This window comes from Oncorhynchus masou, chromosome 18, assembly GCF_036934945.1.
Source record: "Oncorhynchus masou masou isolate Uvic2021 chromosome 18, UVic_Omas_1.1, whole genome shotgun sequence".
Classification (NCBI taxonomy): domain Eukaryota; kingdom Metazoa; phylum Chordata; class Actinopteri; order Salmoniformes; family Salmonidae; genus Oncorhynchus; species Oncorhynchus masou.
Genome location: NC_088229.1, coordinates 77,608,432 through 77,626,114, shown reverse-complemented (window position 1 = coordinate 77,626,114; position 17,683 = coordinate 77,608,432). Strand labels below are relative to the sequence as shown.

Here is a 17,683-nt window from a genome sequence, read left to right as displayed (position 1 = left end):
AGTGGTGAGGATGGATGGATGGCTTTAGTGATGATGATGGATGGCTTTAGTGACGATGATGGATGGATGGCTTTAGTGACGATGATGCATGGATGGCTTTAGTGACGAGGATGCATGGATGGCTGTAGTGATGAGGATGGATGGCTTTAGAGGTATGGATGGATGGCTTTAGTGGTGAGGATGGATGGCTTTAGTGGAGAGGATGGATGGCTTTAATGATGAGGATGCATGGATGGCTTTAGTGATGAGGATGCATTGATGTTTTTAGTGATGAGGATGGATGGATGGATGGCTTTAGTGGTGAGGATGGATGGCTTTAGTGGTGAGGATGGATGGCTTTAGTGATGAGGATGGATGGCTTTAGTGGTGAGAATGGATGGATGGCTTTAGTGGTGAGGATGGATGGATGGCTTTAGTGGTGAGGATGGATGGCTTTAGTGGAGAGGATGGATGGCTTTAATGATGAGGATGCATGGATGGCTTTAGTGATGAGGATGCATTGATGTTTTTAGTGATGAGGATGGATGGATGGATGGATGGCTTTAGTGGTGAGGATGGATGGCTTTAGTGATGAGGATGGATGGCTTTAGTGGTGAGGATGGATGGATGGCTTTAGTGGTGAGGATGGATGGATGGCTTTAGTGGTGAGGATGGATGGATGGCTTTAGTGGTGAGGATGGATGGATGGCTTTAGTGGTGAGGATGGATGGATGGCTTTAGTGGTGAGGATGGATGGATGGCTTTAGTGGTGAGGATGGATGGATGGCTTTAGAGGTGAGGATGGATGGATGGCTTTAGTGGTGAGGATGGATGGATGGATGGCTTTAGTGGTGAGGATGAATGGCTTTAGTGGTGAGGATGGATGGATGGATGGCTTTAGAGGTGAGGATGGATGGATGGCTTTAGAGGTGAGGATGGATGGATGGCTTTAGTGGTGAGGATGGATGGCTTTAGTGGTGAGGATGGATGGCTTTAGTGGTGAGGATGGATGGCTTTAGTGACGATGATGGATGGCTTTAGTGACGAGGATGCATGGATGGCTGTAGTGATGAGGATGGATGGCTTTAGAGGTATGGATGGATGGCTTTAGAGGTATGGATGGATGGCTTTAGTGGTGAGGATGGATGGCTTTAATGATGAGGATGCATTGATGGCTTTAGTGATGAGGATGCATGGATGGCTTTAGTGGTGAGGATGGATGGCTTTAGTGGTGAGGATGGATGGCTTTAGTGGTGAGGATGGATGGCTTTAGTGGTGAGGATGGATGGCTTTAGTGGTGAGGATGGATGGCTTTAGTGGTGAGGATGGATGGCTTTAGTGGTGAGGATGGATGGCTTTAGTGGTGAAGATGGATGGATGGATGGCTTTAGTGGTGAGGATGGATGGATTATTGGTGATGATGGATTAGTGGTGAGTGTTTCCTACTCAATTGTAGTATATTTGCCATTGTTAAAGCATCTTAAATTGTCCAAATGGTCCACTCTGTGGCTGTGTTTTTATATTTACTGGGCAAACCACATCAAACCTTTTGGTTGTTCTCAATCTCCGATACGAGCACCTCTGTTTCGGTCTCTCTTCACGGCGGTTGTATTTCATTGTATATTTCCCACAGGCTTTTAAAGGGACGGATTTGACCATATATGGTTATTTAGCGACGTTTATAAATGCAAATAGCCATGTTCATGCACGAGCACTGACTCTGCGAACAATTACTACTTACCAATGGTTATCTCCTGTGTGTGTGTATATAACGCTCGTAGGATTGTTTGATAAATCAGACATTTTCTATTCGTCCAAACATTCTAAATTCTGTTTCGTAAGAAGTATTTTAGGGTAGTTTCTACACAACGTTGATAAATGAGGCCCCTGGTCTTTATGTTGAGCTTTGTGCTTCCTGTTGTTGTTGAGGGCCATGTTATCCGTTCTGGTCCAGAAGAGAACTCATTATTCTAAAGCGGAACCATAATTCTTGTTTCTGTGGTCCTTTTTTTCCGTACTACGCTGCTGTGCAACCACAACATGTTGGCTCGTATGCTGCTGCCACTACGGCTCTGTGTTTCTCCATTTGCAGTGTCGAAATTGGAAAGTGTTACTCCAAATTCTACTTTAGTTAATAGGCCAAACATTGTGTGTACACATTGCAAGTTCTCTCATTCTGTTCTTTTCAGATCTTTTCTCTCTCTCTTTTTTTTCTTTCTCTCTCTTTCTCTTTCTCTCTCTTTTCTCTTTCTCTCTCTTTTCTCTTTCGCTCTTTTTTTCTCTTTCTCTCTTTTTCTCTTTCTCTTTCTCTTTCTCTTTTTCTCTTTTTCTCTTTCTCTTTTTCTCTTTTTCTCTTTTTCTCTTTTTCTCTTTTTCTCTTTTTCTCTTTTTCTCTTTTTCTCTTTTTCTCTTTTTCTCTTTCTCTCTTTTTCTCTTTCTCTTTTTTTCTCTCTTTCTCTTTCTTTCTCTCTTTCTCTCTTTCTCTTTTTTTCTCTTCTCTTTCTCTCTTTTTCTCTTTCTCTCTTTCTGTCTCTGTCTCTCTGTCTATGTGTGTTAGTACGGCATTGCGTTTCCATGTTCTGTTACACGAAGGGTTTCCTCTCGTGCTGCAAGAGCTGGAAGTTGGTAATATGGTTAGTGTGTTTGTGAGGTTGGCGGGCTCACACAGTATTTACTAGCTGACTCAATTATCAACGGTTCAATTCTGGGTTGAAGCTCTATGTGATGCTGGCTTCATTGGGTGGAGCTCTATTTGCAATCTCTTTCTACAAGTTATCAAATGTTTTTTTGGGGGTCACGTACACATATTTAGCAGATGTTATTGCGGGTGTAGAGAGGCTTGTGTTCCTAACAACCTGTTGGAAAGGTGACGAGGAACATTTTTTTTGTAATCCTGAAGTTCACACTCACATTTGAGAAAATGTATCATTTTATATCTGACAACTGAAATATTATGATAGCTAGGTGGGACAACCACCTATCTTTGCACTAGTGTCTCTAGATAAGAGCGTGTGCTAAATGACGAGCATGTCATTGACCCCAGGGAGACTTAAGTAATCCACAGTGGGCTGTAGCGACTCCCACCAGTCTGTCTCAGGGGAAGCCTTTTTTAAAGTCTCGGAGCGCCTGTTGGACAAGACGAGGGTTGTGGGTGCTTAAAGGCTTTGTTTTCTGTTTGTCTGTCAGTGGAGGAGGAGGAGGCTCCACCCGGAGAGAGACCGATTGGGTTACACGTGCCCCTGAGTTGATTTGCACTTTACTACTGTAGTGACTCACTTCCTTCCTGTCATTCATATGTTTGTACTGTCTTCTACCAACGCCCCATATCAGCTTTTAGTGCACTTCAGGACAGACCCAGTCATTAGAGGACGTGTCTTCGGGACGGACCCGGTCGGACAGGCAGACAGACGGACAAACAGGCCGTGGCAGGCAGACAGGCAGACGGACAACCAACATTAACCTCCCCATACTGTACTGTCTGTAGCCATCCTATTTAGCCAGTCTGCCTAAGTATGCTGCAGAGATATCTGACTAAATCATTTAACTTGTTCTTCACAGTGGATATGTTAACTGTCTCCCTCTCGTTGTGTTGTGTACAGTGCATTCAGAAAGTATTCAGACCCCTTGACTTTTTCCACATTTTGTTACATTACAGGTTTATTCTAAAATGGATTAGAATTTTTTTTTTCCTCGATGTAAAAACAATACCCCAAAATGACAAAGCAAAAACAGGTTTAAAGATTTTTTTTTTTGCAAATGTATGAACAATTATGGAAATGTAAGTATTCAGACCCTTTACTCAGTACTTTTTTGAAGCACCTTTTGGCAGCGATTACAGTCTAGAGGACTCTGGGACTAAACACCTCCCTCTGCAACCTGATCCTGGACTTCCTGATGGGGCCCCCCCCGCCCCGAAGCCTGATCACAGACAACTATGAGACGGCCTATAGGGCGGAGGTCAGAGACCTGGCCGTGTGGTGCCAGGACAACAACCTATCCCTCAACGATGAGACAGCCTATAGGGAGGAGGTCAGAGACCTGGCCGTGTGGTGCCAGGACAACAACCTATCCCTCAACAATGAGACGGCCTATAGGGAGGAGGTCAGAGACCTGGCAGTGTGGTGCCAGGACAACAACCTCTCCCTCAACGATGAGACAGCCTATAGGGAGGAGGTCAGAGGACTGGCAATGTGGTGCCAGGACAACAACCTATCCCTCAACAATGAGACGGCCTATAGGGAGGAGGTCAGAGACCTGGCCGTGTGGTGCCAGGACAACAACCTCAATGTGAGCAAGACAAAGGAGCTGATCGTGGACTACAGGATAAGGTGGGCCAAACAGGCCCCCATCAATATCGATGGGGCTTTAGTGGAGCGGGTCGAGAGTTTCAAGTTCCTTGGTGTCCACATCACCAACGAACTAGAATGGTCCAAACACACCAAGACAGTCGAAGAGGGCACAACAAAGCCTTTAACCTCTCAGGAGACTGAAAATATTTGTCATTGGTCCTCAGATCCTCAAAAGGTGCTACAGCTGCACCATCGAGAGCATCCTGGCCGGTTGCATCACCGCCTGGTATGGCAACTGCTCGGCATCCATCTGTAAGGTGCTATAGAGGGTAGTGTGTGTACGGCCCAGTGCATCTCTGGGCTCAAGCTTCCTGCCATTCCTGCTATATACTAGGAGTTGTCAGGGACTCCAGTCACCCAAGTTATAGACTATTTTCTCTGCTTCCGCACGGCAAGCGGTACCGGATCGCGCCAAGAGGCTCCTCAACAGCTTCTACCCCCAAGCCATTAGACTGCTGAACAATTAATAAAATTGCCATCGGACAATTTACTTTGACCCCCCCCTTTACACTGCTGCTGCTAGCTGTTTATTATCTATGCATAGTCACTTTACCGCTTCCTACATGTACAAATTACCTCAGCTAACCTGTACCCCCGCACACTGACTCTGTACTGGTACCCCCTGTATATAGCCTCCACATTGACTCAGTACCGTAACACCCTGTATATAGTCTCCACATTGACTCTGTACCGGTACCCCCTGTATATAGCCTCCACATTGACTCTGTACTGGTACCCCCTGTATATAGCCTCCACATTGACTCTGTACCGGTACCCCCTGTATAGAGTCTCCACATTGACTCTGTACCGGTACCCCCTGTATATAGCCTCCACATTGACTCTGTACTGGTACCCCCTGTATATAGCCTCCACATTGACTCTACCTGTACCCCCTGTATATAGCCTCCACATTGACTCTGTACTGGTACCCCCTGTATATAGCCTCCACATTGACTCTGTACCGGTACCCCCTGTATATAGCCTCCACATTGACTCTGTACCGGTACCCCCTGTATATAGCATCCACATTGACTCTGTACCGTAACACCCTGTATATAGCCTCCACATTGACTCTGTACTGGTACCCCCTGTATATAGCCTCCACATTGACTCTGTACCGGTACCCCCTGTATATAGCCTCCACATTGACTCTGTACCTGTACCCCCTGTATATAGCCTCCACATTGACTCTGTACCGGTACCCCCTGTATATAGCCTCCACATTGACTCTGTACCGGTACCCCCTGTATATAGCCTCCACATTGACTCTGTACCTGTACCCCCTGTATATAGCCTCCACATTGACTCTGTACCGGTACCCCCTGTATATAGCATCCACATTGACTCTGTACCGTAACACCCTGTATATAGCCTCCACATTGACTCTGTACTGGTACCCCCTGTATATAGCCTCCACATTGACTCTGTACCGGTACCCCCTGTATATAGCCTCCACATTGACTCTGTACCTGTACCCCCTGTATATAGCCTCCACATTGACTCTGTACCTGTACCCCCTGTATATAGCCTCCACATTGACTCTGTACCGGTACCCCCTGTATATAGCCTCCACATTGACTCTGTACCGGTACCCCCTGTATATAGCCTCCACATTGACTCTGTACCGGTACCCCCTGTATATAGCCTCCACATTGACTCTGTACCGGTACCCCCTGTATATAGCCTCCACATTGACTCTGTACCTGTACCCCCTGTATATAGCCTCCACATTGACTCTGTACCGGTACCCCCTGTATATAGCCTCCACATTGACTCTGTACCGGTACCCCCTGTATAGAGTCTCCACATTGACTCTGTACCGTAATACCCTGTATATAGCCTCCACATTGACTCTGTACCGTAATACCCTGTATATAGCCTCCGCATTGACTCTGTACCGGTACCCCCTGTATATAGCCTCCACATTGACTCTGTACCTGTACCCCCTGTATATAGCCTCCACATTGACTCTGTACCGGTACCCCCTGTATATAGCCTCCACATTGACTCTGTACCGTAACACCCTGTATATAGTCTCCACATTGACTCTGTACCGGTACCCCCTGTATATAGTCTCCACATTGACTCTGTACTGGTACCCCCTGTATATAGCCTCCACATTGACTCTGTACTGGTACCCCCTGTATAGAGTCTCCACATTGACTCTGTACCGGTACCCCCTGTATATAGCCTCCACATTGACTCTGTACCGTAACACCCTGTATATAGCCTCCACATTGACTCTGTACTGGTACCCCCTGTATAGAGTCTCCACATTGACTCTGTACCGGTACCCCCTGTATATAGCCTCCACATTGACTCTGTACCGGTACCCCCTGTATATAGTCTCCACATTGTACTGGTACCCCCTGTATATAGCCTCCACATTGACTCTGTACCGGTACCCCCTGTATATAGCCTCCACATTGACTCTGTACCGGTACCCCCTGTATATAGCCTCCACATTGACTCTGTACCGTTATACCCTGTATATAGTCTCCACATTGTACTGGTACCCCCTGTATATAGCCTCCACATTGACTCTGTACCGGTACCCCCTGTATATAGCCTCCACATTGACTCTGTACCGGTACCCTCTGTATATAGCCTCCACATTGACTCTGTACCTTAATGTCCTGTATATAGTCTCCACATTGACTCTGTACTGTAATACCCTGTATATAGTCTCCACATTGACTCTGTACCGTAATACCCTGTATATAGCCTCCAAAACGTCACCAAGTGCATATATTATGATGACACTAAGTGTTTTGGATGGGAAGCATGCAGATGCTTTAAGATGCTTTAAGATATACCATTGTCCTTCGCCTCATGTCAAACGAGGACTGCGGACTGATATGAGTTCTCCTGGCAGAATGACACCCCCCCCCCCTTCCTTCAGACTGGCGATTGAACAGGCATATGGCTGCCGAGGTCAGAGGGATGCAGAGGCAACACGTGGTCGGGCCCTTAGGGAGAGCGGAAGAGAAACTTAGAGGGAAGTTCTACTGGGTCAGATCCACTACAGGGCTGATGATGAAGCAGCCTAACTGGATCAGTGCCTCCATGGTTCTGGTCCACGCCAGCCAGTGTCACTGTACTCTACCTCATCAATCAGTGCCTCCATGGTTCTGGTCCACGCCAGCCAGTGTCACTGTACTCTACCTCATCAATCAGTGCCTCCATGGTTCTGGTCCACGCCAGCCAGTGTCACTGTACTCTACCTCATCAATCAGTGCCTCCATGGTTCTGGTTCTGGTCCACGCTGTCCTAATCACAGTTAGTCCTCGTTGTGTTGTCTTTCTGCTGTGTTAGTAGCTACGACACACCAAGTCTCTAAATAAATGCACGAAAGAAAGGAGTGTTCCTTCCTAATCTGACAGAAAGCCAACAACCTCTTGTCAGGGCTTGTGTTTCCTGTTATCTCTGTTGTTCTAGCCAGTCTGTACAGTCCTGGTTAAAGGACGACTGTTTTGCTTCTGCTCTCGTCTGTCGACTGATAGGAATGTGTGGAATGTACGTGGCTCGTTATCAGGTGAGGCATCGGTGGTGTTCAATGGGTTGTGGTGTAACTGGCAGGGACGGGCTGGGTTACCGCTAACCCTGTGTTCACTATTCAGGGACGGGCTGGGTAACAGCTAACCCTGTGTTCACTATTCAGGGACGGGCTGGGTAACAGCTAACCCTGTGTTCACTATTCAGGGACGGGCTGGGTAACAGCTAACCCTGTGTTCACTATTCAGGGACGGGCTGGGTAACAGCTAACCCTGTGTTCACTATTCAGGGACGGGCTGGGTAACAGCTAACCCTGTGTTCACTATTCAGGGACGGGCTGGGTAACAGCTAACCCTGTGTTCACTATTCAGGGACGGGCTGGGTTACCGCTAACCCTGTGTTCACTATTCAGGGACAGGCTAGGTAACGGCTAACCCTGTGTTCACTATTCAGGGACGGGTAACGGCTAACCCTGTGTACACTATTCAGGGACAGGCTAGGTAACAGCTAACCCTGTGTTCACTATTCACAGACAGACTGGGTTAGCCGTTATCTAGCCTGTGTTCACTATTCAGGGACGGGCTGGGTAACGGCTAACCCTGTGTTCACTATTCAGGGACAGGCTAGGTAACGGCTAACCCTGTGTTCACTATTCAGGGACAGGCTAGGTAACAGCTAACCCTGTGTTCACTATTCAGGGACAGGCTAGGTAACAGCTAACCCTGTGTTCACTATTCAGGGACAGGCTAGGTAACAGCTAACCCTGTGTTCACTATTCAGGGACAGGCTAGGTAACAGCTAACCCTGTGTTCACTATTCACAGACTGGGTTAGCCGTTATCTAGCCTGTGTTCACTATTCACAGACTGGGTTAGCCGTTATCTAGCCGGTGTTCACTATTCACAGACTGGGTTAGCCGTTATCTAGCCCGTGTTCACTATTCACAGACTGGGTTAGCCGTTATCTAGCCGGTGTTCACTATTCACAGACTGACTGGGTTAGCCGTTATCTAGCCCGTGTTCACTATTCACAGACTGACTGGGTTAGCCGCTATCTAGCCCGTGTTCACTATTCAGACTGACTGTGTTAGCCGTTATCTAGCCCGTGTTCACTATTCACAGACTGACTGGGTTAGCCGTTACCTAGCCCGTGTTCACCCTTCACAGACTGACTGGGTTAGCCGTTACCTAGCCCGTGTTCACTCTTCACAGACTGACTGGGTTAGCCGTTACCTAGCCCGTGTTCACTCTTCACAGACTGACTGGGTTAGCCGTTACCTAGCCCGTGTTCACTCTTCACAGACTGACTGGGTTAGCCGTTACCTAGCCCGTGTTCACTCTTCACGGACTGACTGGGTTAGCCGTTACCTAGCCCGTGTTCACTCTTCACGGACTGACTGGGTTAGCCGTTACCTAGCCCGTGTTCACTCTTCACGGACTGACTGGGTTAGCCGTTACCTAGCCTGTGTTCACTATTCACAGACAGAGGGTTATTTGCAATGTAAATATTAGGCTTCAGCCTTTGTTTGTGTTTCACCGCTACCGGGGGACAAGTCAACAACACTAGCATAAGGAAGTTGAGACCGATGTAAGTCTGTGTGTGTGTGTTTTGAATCTGTGTGTAATTATACGTGCGTAGTTGTAGGAGTGAGTGGATGGAGTGAGCTCAGCCTGTATCTGACTTAGACGGTCTAGTGAGAGAGATGTGCTGTGCCTGGGTGTTTTTAAAACAAGTTGTCTGTGTGTCGGCCCTAAATGGGTTCATTGTGTTCGACGCCTCTGTGATGACGCAGAACTAGATGAGAGGAAAACATGCCTGGAATGTACAACACTCAACCTAGCTGGGATCCTGTCTGATAGAAACTAACGTTACCCAACCTAGCTGGGATCCTGTCTGATGGAAACTAACGTTACCCAACCTAGCTGGGATCCTGTCTGATAGAAACTAACGTTACCCAACCTAGCTGGGATCCTGTCTGATGGAAACTAACGTTACCCAACCTAGCTGGGATCCTGTCTGATGGAAACTAACGTTACCCAACCTAGCTGGGATCCTGTCTGATGGAAACTAACGTTACCCAACCTAGCTGGGATCCTGTCTGATAGAAACTAACGTTACCCAACCTAGCTGGGATCCTGTCTGATAGAAACTAACGTTACCCAACCTAGCTGGGATCCTGTCTGATGGAAACTAACGTTACCCAACCTAGCTGGGATCCTGTCTGATGGAAACTAACGTTACCCAACCTAGCTGGGATCCTGTCTGATGGAAACTAACGTTACCCAACCTAGCTGGGATCCTGTCTGATGGACACTAACGTTACCCAACCTAGCTGGGATCCTGTCTGATGGACACTAACGTTACCCAACCTAGCTGGGATCCTGTCTGATAGAAACTAACGTTACCCAACCTAGCTGGGATCCTGTCTGATGGAAACTAACGTTACCCAACCTAGCTGGGATCCTGTCTGATGGACACTAACGTTACCCAACCTAGCTGGGATCCTGTCTGATGGAAACTAACGTTACCCAACCTAGCTGGGATCCTGTCTGATGGACACTAACGTTACCCAACCTAGCTGGGATCCTGTCTGATGGACACTAACGTTACCCAACCTAGCTGGGATCCTGTCTGATGGAAACTAACGTTACCCAACCTAGCTGGGATCCTGTCTGATGGAAACTAACGTTACCCAACCTAGCTGGGATCCTGTCTGATGGACACTAACGTTACCCAACCTAGCTGGGATCCTGTCTGATGGAAACTAACGTTACCCAACCTAGCTGGGATCCTGTCTGATGGACACTAACGTTACCCAACCTAGCTGGGATCCTGTCTGATGGAAACTAACGTTACCCAACCTAGCTGGGATCCTATCTGATGGAAACTAACGTTACCCAACCTAGCTGGGATCCTGTCTGATAGAAACTAACGTATTTATTGTATGGCTCTGTGTTTTCTTATATAAGGTGTTGTGTGAGTCAGTCTACTACTTGGTACCCATATAGCTACCTACCCCTCTACCTGCTTAGTACCCATATAGCTACCTACCCCTCTACCTACTTAGTACCCATATAGCTACCTACCTACCCCTCTACCTGCTTAGTACCCATATAGCTACCTACCCCTCTACCTGCTTAGTACCCATATAGCTAACAACCCTTCTACCTACTTAGTACCCATATAGCTACCTACCCCTCTACCTACTTAGTACCCATATAGCTACCTACCTACCCCTCTACCTGCTTAGTACCCATATAGCTACCTACCCCTCTACCTACTTAGTACCCATATAGCTACCTACCCCTCTACCTACTTAGTACCCATATAGCTACCTACCTACCCCTCTACCTACTTAGTACCCATATAGCTACCTACCTACCCCTCTTCCTACTTAGTACCCATATAGCTACCTACCCCTCTACCTACTTAGTACCCATATAGCTACCTACCCCTCTACCTACTTAGTACCCATATAGCTACCTACCTACCCCTCTACCTACTTAGTACCCATATAGCTACCTACCTACCCCTCTACCTACTTAGTACCCATATAGCTACCTACCTACCCCTCTACCTACTTAGTACCCATATAGCTACCTACCTACCCCTCTAACTACTTAGTACCCATATAGCTACCTACCTACCCACCCCTCTACCTACTTAGTACCCATATAGCTACCTACCCCTCTACCTACTTAGTACCCATATAGCTACCTACCCCTCTACCTACTTAGTACCCATGTAGCTACCTACCCCTCTACCTACTTAGTACCCATGCAGCTACCTACCTACCCCTCTACCTACTTAGTACCCATATAGCTACCTACCTACCCCTCTAACTACTTAGTACCCATATAGCTACCTACCTACCCACCCCTCTACCTACTTAGTACCCATGTAGCTACCTACCCCTCTACCTACTTAGTACCCATGTAGCTACCTACCCCTCTACCTACTTAGTACCCATATAGCTACCTACCTACCCCTCTACCTACTTAGTACCCATATAGCTACCTACCCCTCTACCTACTTAGTACCCATATAGCTACCTACCTACCCCTCTACCTACTTAGTACCCATATAGCTACCTACCTACCCCTCTTCCTACTTAGTACCCATATAGCTACCTACCCCTCTACCTACTTAGTACCCATATAGCTTCCTACCCCTCTACCTACTTAGTACCCATATAGCTACCTACCTACCCCTCTACCTACTTAGTACCCATATAGCTACCTACCTACCCCTCTACCTACTTAGTACCCATATAGCTACCTACCTACCCCTCTACCTACTTAGTACCCATATAGCTACCTACCTACCCCTCTAACTACTTAGTACCCATATAGCTACCTACCTACCCACCCCTCTACCTACTTAGTACCCATATAGCTACCCACCCCTCTACCTACTTAGTACCCATATAGCTACCTACCCCTCTACCTACTTAGTACCCATGTAGCTACCTACCCCTCTACCTACTTAGTACCCATGTAGCTACCTACCCCTCTACCTACTTAGTACCCATGTAGCTAGCTACCTACCCCTCTACCTACTTAGTACCCATGCAGCTACCTACCTACCCCTCTACCTACTTAGTACCCATATAGCTACCTACCTACCCCTCTACCTACCTAGTACCCATATAGCTACCTACCTACCCCTCTACCTACTTAGTACCCATGTAGCTACCTACCCCTCTACCTACTTAGTACCCATGTAGCTACCTACCCCTCTACCTACTTAGTACCCATGTAGCTAGCTACCTACCCCTCTACCTACTTAGTACCCATGCAGCTACCTACCTACCCTCTACCTACTTAGTACCCATATAGCTACCTACCTGCCCTCTACCTACCTAGTACCCATATAGCTACCTACCTACCCCTCTACCTACTTAGTACCCATGTAGCTACCTACCCCTCTACCTACTTAGTACCCATGTAGCTACCTACCCCTCTACCTACTTAGTACCCATGTAGCTACCTACCCCTCTACCTACTTAGTACCCATATAGCTACCTACCTACCCCTCTACCTACTTAGTACCCATATAGCTACCTACCTACCCCTCTACCTACTTAGTACCCATATAGCTACCTACCTACCCCTCTGCCTACTTAGTACCCATGTAGCTACTTACCCCTCTACCTGCTTAGTACCCATATAGCTACCTACCTACCCCTCTACCTACTTAGTACCCATATAGCTACCTACCCCTCTACCTGCTTAGTACCCATATAGCTACCTACCCCTCTACCTACTTAGTACCCATGTAGCTACCTACCTACCCCTCTACCTACTTAGTACCCATATAGCTACCTACCCCTCTATACCTACTTAGTACCCATATAGCTACCTACCTACCCCTCTACCTACTTAGTACCCATATAGCTACCTACCCCTCTACCTACTTAGCACCCATATAGCTACCTACCCCTCTACCTACTTAGTACCCATATAGCTACCTACCCCTCTACCTACTTAGTACCCATATAGCTACCTACCCCTCTACCTACTTAGTACCCATATAGCTACCTACCTACCCCTCTACCTACTTAGTACCCATGTAGCTACCTACCTACCCCTCTACCTGCTTAGTACCCATGCAGCTACCTACCTACCCTTCTACCTGCTTAGTACCCATATAGCTACCTACCTACCCCTCTACCTACCTAGTACCCATATAGCTACCTACCTACTTAGTACCCATGTAGCTACCTACCCCTCTACCTACTTAGTACCCATGTAGCTACCTACCCCTCTACCTACTTAGTACCCATATAGCTACCTACCTACCCCTCTACCTACTTAGTACCCATGTAGCTACCTACCTACCCCTCTACCTACTTAGTACCCATGCAGCTACCTACCTACCCCTCTACCTACCTAGTACCCATATAGCTACCTACCCCTCTACCTACTTAGTACCCATGTAGCTACCTACCCCTCTACCTACTTAGTACTCATGTAGCTACCTACCTACCCCTCTACCTACTTAGTACTCATGTAGCTACCTACCTACCCCTCTACCTACTTAGTACCCATGTAGCTACCTACCTACCCCTCTACCTACTTAGTACCCATGTAGCTACCTACCCCTCTACCTACTTAGTACCCATGTAGCTACCTACCCCTCTACCTACTTAGTACCCATGTAGCTACCTACCCCTCTACCTACTTAGTAGCCATGTAGCTAGCTACCTACCCCTCTACCTACTTAGTAGCCATGTAGCTAGCTACCTACCCCTCTACCTACTTAGTAGCCATGTAGCTAGCTACCTACCCCTCTACCTACTTAGTAGCCATGTAGCTAGCTACCTACCCCTCTACCTACTTAGTAGCCATGTAGCTAGCTACCTACCCCTCTACCTACTTAGTAGCCATGTAGCTAGCTACCTACCCCTCTACCTACTTAGTACCCATATAGCTAGCTACCTACCCCTCTACCTACTTAGTACCCATGTAGCTAGCTACCTACCCCTCTACCTACTTAGTACCCATGTAGCTAGCTACCTACCCCTCTACCTACTTAGTACCCATGTAGCTAGCTACCTACCCCTCTACCTACTTAGTACCCATGTAGCTAGCTACCTACCCCTCTACCTACTTAGTACCCATGTAGCTAGCTACCTACCCCTCTACCTACTTAGTACCCATGTAGCTACCTACCTACCCCTCTACCTACTTAGTACCCATGTAGCTACCTACCTACCCCTCTACCTACCTAGTACCCATATAGCTAGCTACCTACCCCTCTACCTACCTATTACCCATATAGCTAGCTACCTACCCCTCTACCTACTTAGTACCCATGTAGCTACCGACCCCTCTACCTACTTAGTACCCAAATAGCTACCTACCTACCCCTCTACCTACTTAGTACCCATATAGCTACCTACCCCTCTACCTACTTAGTACCCATATAGCTACCTACCTACCCCTCTACCTACTTAGTACAATAGCAATTGAAGAGGAGTGGAACGACATTCCACAGGCCACAATCAACAGCCTGATCAACCTATGAGAAGGAGATGTGTCGCGCTGCATTAGGCAAATGGTCACACCAGATACTGACTGGTTTTCAGATCCACTGCCTTTAGTAAGGTATCTGTGACCAACAGATGTCTGTATTCCCAGTCGTGTGAAATCCATAGATTAGGGCCTAATGAACTTATTTCAATGAACTTGTTTCCTTATATGAACTGTAACTCAGTAAAACCTTTGAAATTGTTGCATTTTTATATTTTTGTTCTGTCTTGTCGATTCCCCACTGGGGTCAATACGTCTAGTCGATTCCCCGCTGGGGTCAATACGTCTAGTCGATTCCCCGCTGGGGTCAATACGTCTAGTCGATTCCCCACTGGGGTCAATATGTCTAGTCGATTCCCCACTGGGGTCAATACGTCTAGTCGGATTCCCCACTGGGGTCAATACGTCTAGTCGGATTCCCCGCTGGGGTCAATACGTCTAGTCGGATTCCCCGCTGGGGTCAATACGTCTAGTCGATTCCCCACTGGGGTCAATACGTCTAGTCGTATTCCCCCCGCTGCCATTTGATGTTCCAAGCATATTGCGGAGAGATGAGAGCCAGCATAAGGAAATTAGTATTGTTTAGTCAAGGAAATATGTCCGTAAAACATTTCTACCAGTATTTTGGCGCGGATACAGATGTTTTTAACTCTACCTAGCAAAAAAACAAATATAATTTCAAAACATGTTGTCCAAGTACCAATATAATATCATCCAAAAGTAATATTGTGATTAGTAACTGTATGGAGTGTTTCTCTCTACTGTCCAATGTGGACTTCTTCAGCTTCATAGATAAATCATTAGTCTCAGATGAATAAGTGGTGTAATCTCTCGTCTCTGTAGACTGGACAGAGTTTATCTATAGCCTACAGTGTGTACATGTTATGTTCCAGATAGAGAGAGCCTGTTCGGATGATGTTCTGGATGTTTCTATAGAAGGATGTTGTGGGACTGGCTTGGAGGAGGATGGTGGGTGGATGTGAAATGAAGCTCACATTTATTTAAATCTGGTTTAAGCAGCTGTGACTCATTTTGTTTTAGACATCAAAAGTACTGCTTTCAAAGAGAATCTCATTCACACACTCACTCAAAACATACTCCTCCTTGATTGTCTCGCTGTCCCAGATTCTGTGGTGCCCACTTGCTACGGACTAAAGACAGGGTTCTGGTTGGGCTCATCTCCTGACTGTTCCCTGTTTAACTGCGTTGTGCTGTAAGGTGTTGAGTCTCCTGCCCTGTGGTAGGACTAGAAGACGGTGTTGGTCTGGGTAGCCTGTCTAATGTACTGAACCGTGTGTCCAGGGTTCCGTTTGCTGGTAATAGCCGGCTTTTGGTTGATTAAAAAAAAAAAAAGCCAATTTTTTAAAAATAAACTCTGTGCCAATTGTCTGAAGAAACATCTCATTTGCTTTTGATCCTATTCATTGATGGAAATACTTTTGACAGGTCATGATTAACAGGTCAATAGGTCAATCTGCCTGGTTTGAGCGGGAAATCTTTCTGACAGGGCAGAGCTGCCGCTGTCCTCAAACCGTTGGTTGCATGGGCTTATGAAAGGGCACTCCAGCAGCCATCGCGTGTCAACTGTTTTTATCACCGTTTTAAAAAGAGGTACTATTTTTATATCTCAACCGGTAATTGAAGCGCGCTTCCCCTTCGCCGTTCAAGCAAACGGTGTAGGGAGTCTTCAGCGCGTCGCCGCACACTTTACGATGAGGTGGTATGTGTTTACGATGAGGTGGTATGTGTTTACGATGAGGTGGTATGTGTTTACGATGAGGTGGTATGTGTTTACGAAGAGGTGGTATGTGTTTACCAGAGGGGGTGTGAGGTAGAAGGGGGGGGGGGGGAGTGAGGTAGAAGGGGGGGGGGTGAGGTAGAAGGGGGGGGTGTGAGGTAGAAGGGGGGTGTGATGTAGAAGGGGGTGTGAGGTAGAAGGGGGGGTGAGGTATAGGGGGGGGTGAGTGAGGTAGAAGGGGGGTGTGAGGTAGAGGGGGGAGTGAGGTAGAAGGGGGGAGGTAGAAGGGAGGGGGGGAGAGGGAGAGCTTGAATAAGTCTGACGTTGGCCTGGCGATCTCCCACCGTTCCTCTAGAATGCATTCTGCAGTCTGTTTCCCCCCGGCAGTCTGTTTCCCCCCGGCAGTCTGTTTCCCCCCGGCAGTCTGTTTCCCCCCGCCAGTCTGTTCAGCTTCTTATGGAAAAGATAATTTCTCCCAAGACGAACGTATTGATGACTGATATTGTTTCTCCTCCAGGGAGAGAGGACAGGGGAATGTATTGATGACTGATATTGTTTCTCCTCCAGGGAGAGAGGAGAGGAGAGGACAGGAGAATGTATTGATGACTGATATTGTTTCTCCTCCAGGGAGAGAGGACAGGAGAATGTATTGATGACTGATATTGTTTCTCCTCCAGGGAGAGAGGAGAGGAGAATGTATTGATGACTGATATTGTCTCCTCCAGGGAGAGAGGACAGGAGAATGTATTGATGACTGATATTGTCTCCTCCAGGGAGAGAGGGCAGGAGAATGTATTGATGACTGATATTGTTTCTCCTCCAGGGAGAGAGGAGAGGAGAATGTATTGATGACTGATATTGTCTCCTCCAGGGAGAGAGGAGAATGTATTGATGACTGATATTGTCTCCTCCAGGGAGAGAGGACAGGACAGGAGAATGTATTGATGACTGATATTGTCTCCTCCAGGGAGAGAGGAAAGGACAGGAGAATGTATTGATGACTGATATTGTCTCCTCCAGGGAGAGAGGAAAGGACAGGAGAATGTATTGATGACTGATATTGTTTCCTCCAGGGAGAGAGGACAGGAG

At 47.3% G+C, this 17,683-nt stretch overlaps 1 protein-coding gene across 3 annotated transcripts in view; it reads left to right on the top strand.

Moving 5' to 3' along the window:
* Window positions 1-17,683, top strand: part of LOC135505279 (striatin-like) — a 65,018-nt gene that overhangs the window by 6,371 nt on the left and 40,964 nt on the right. The window lies entirely within an intron of this gene.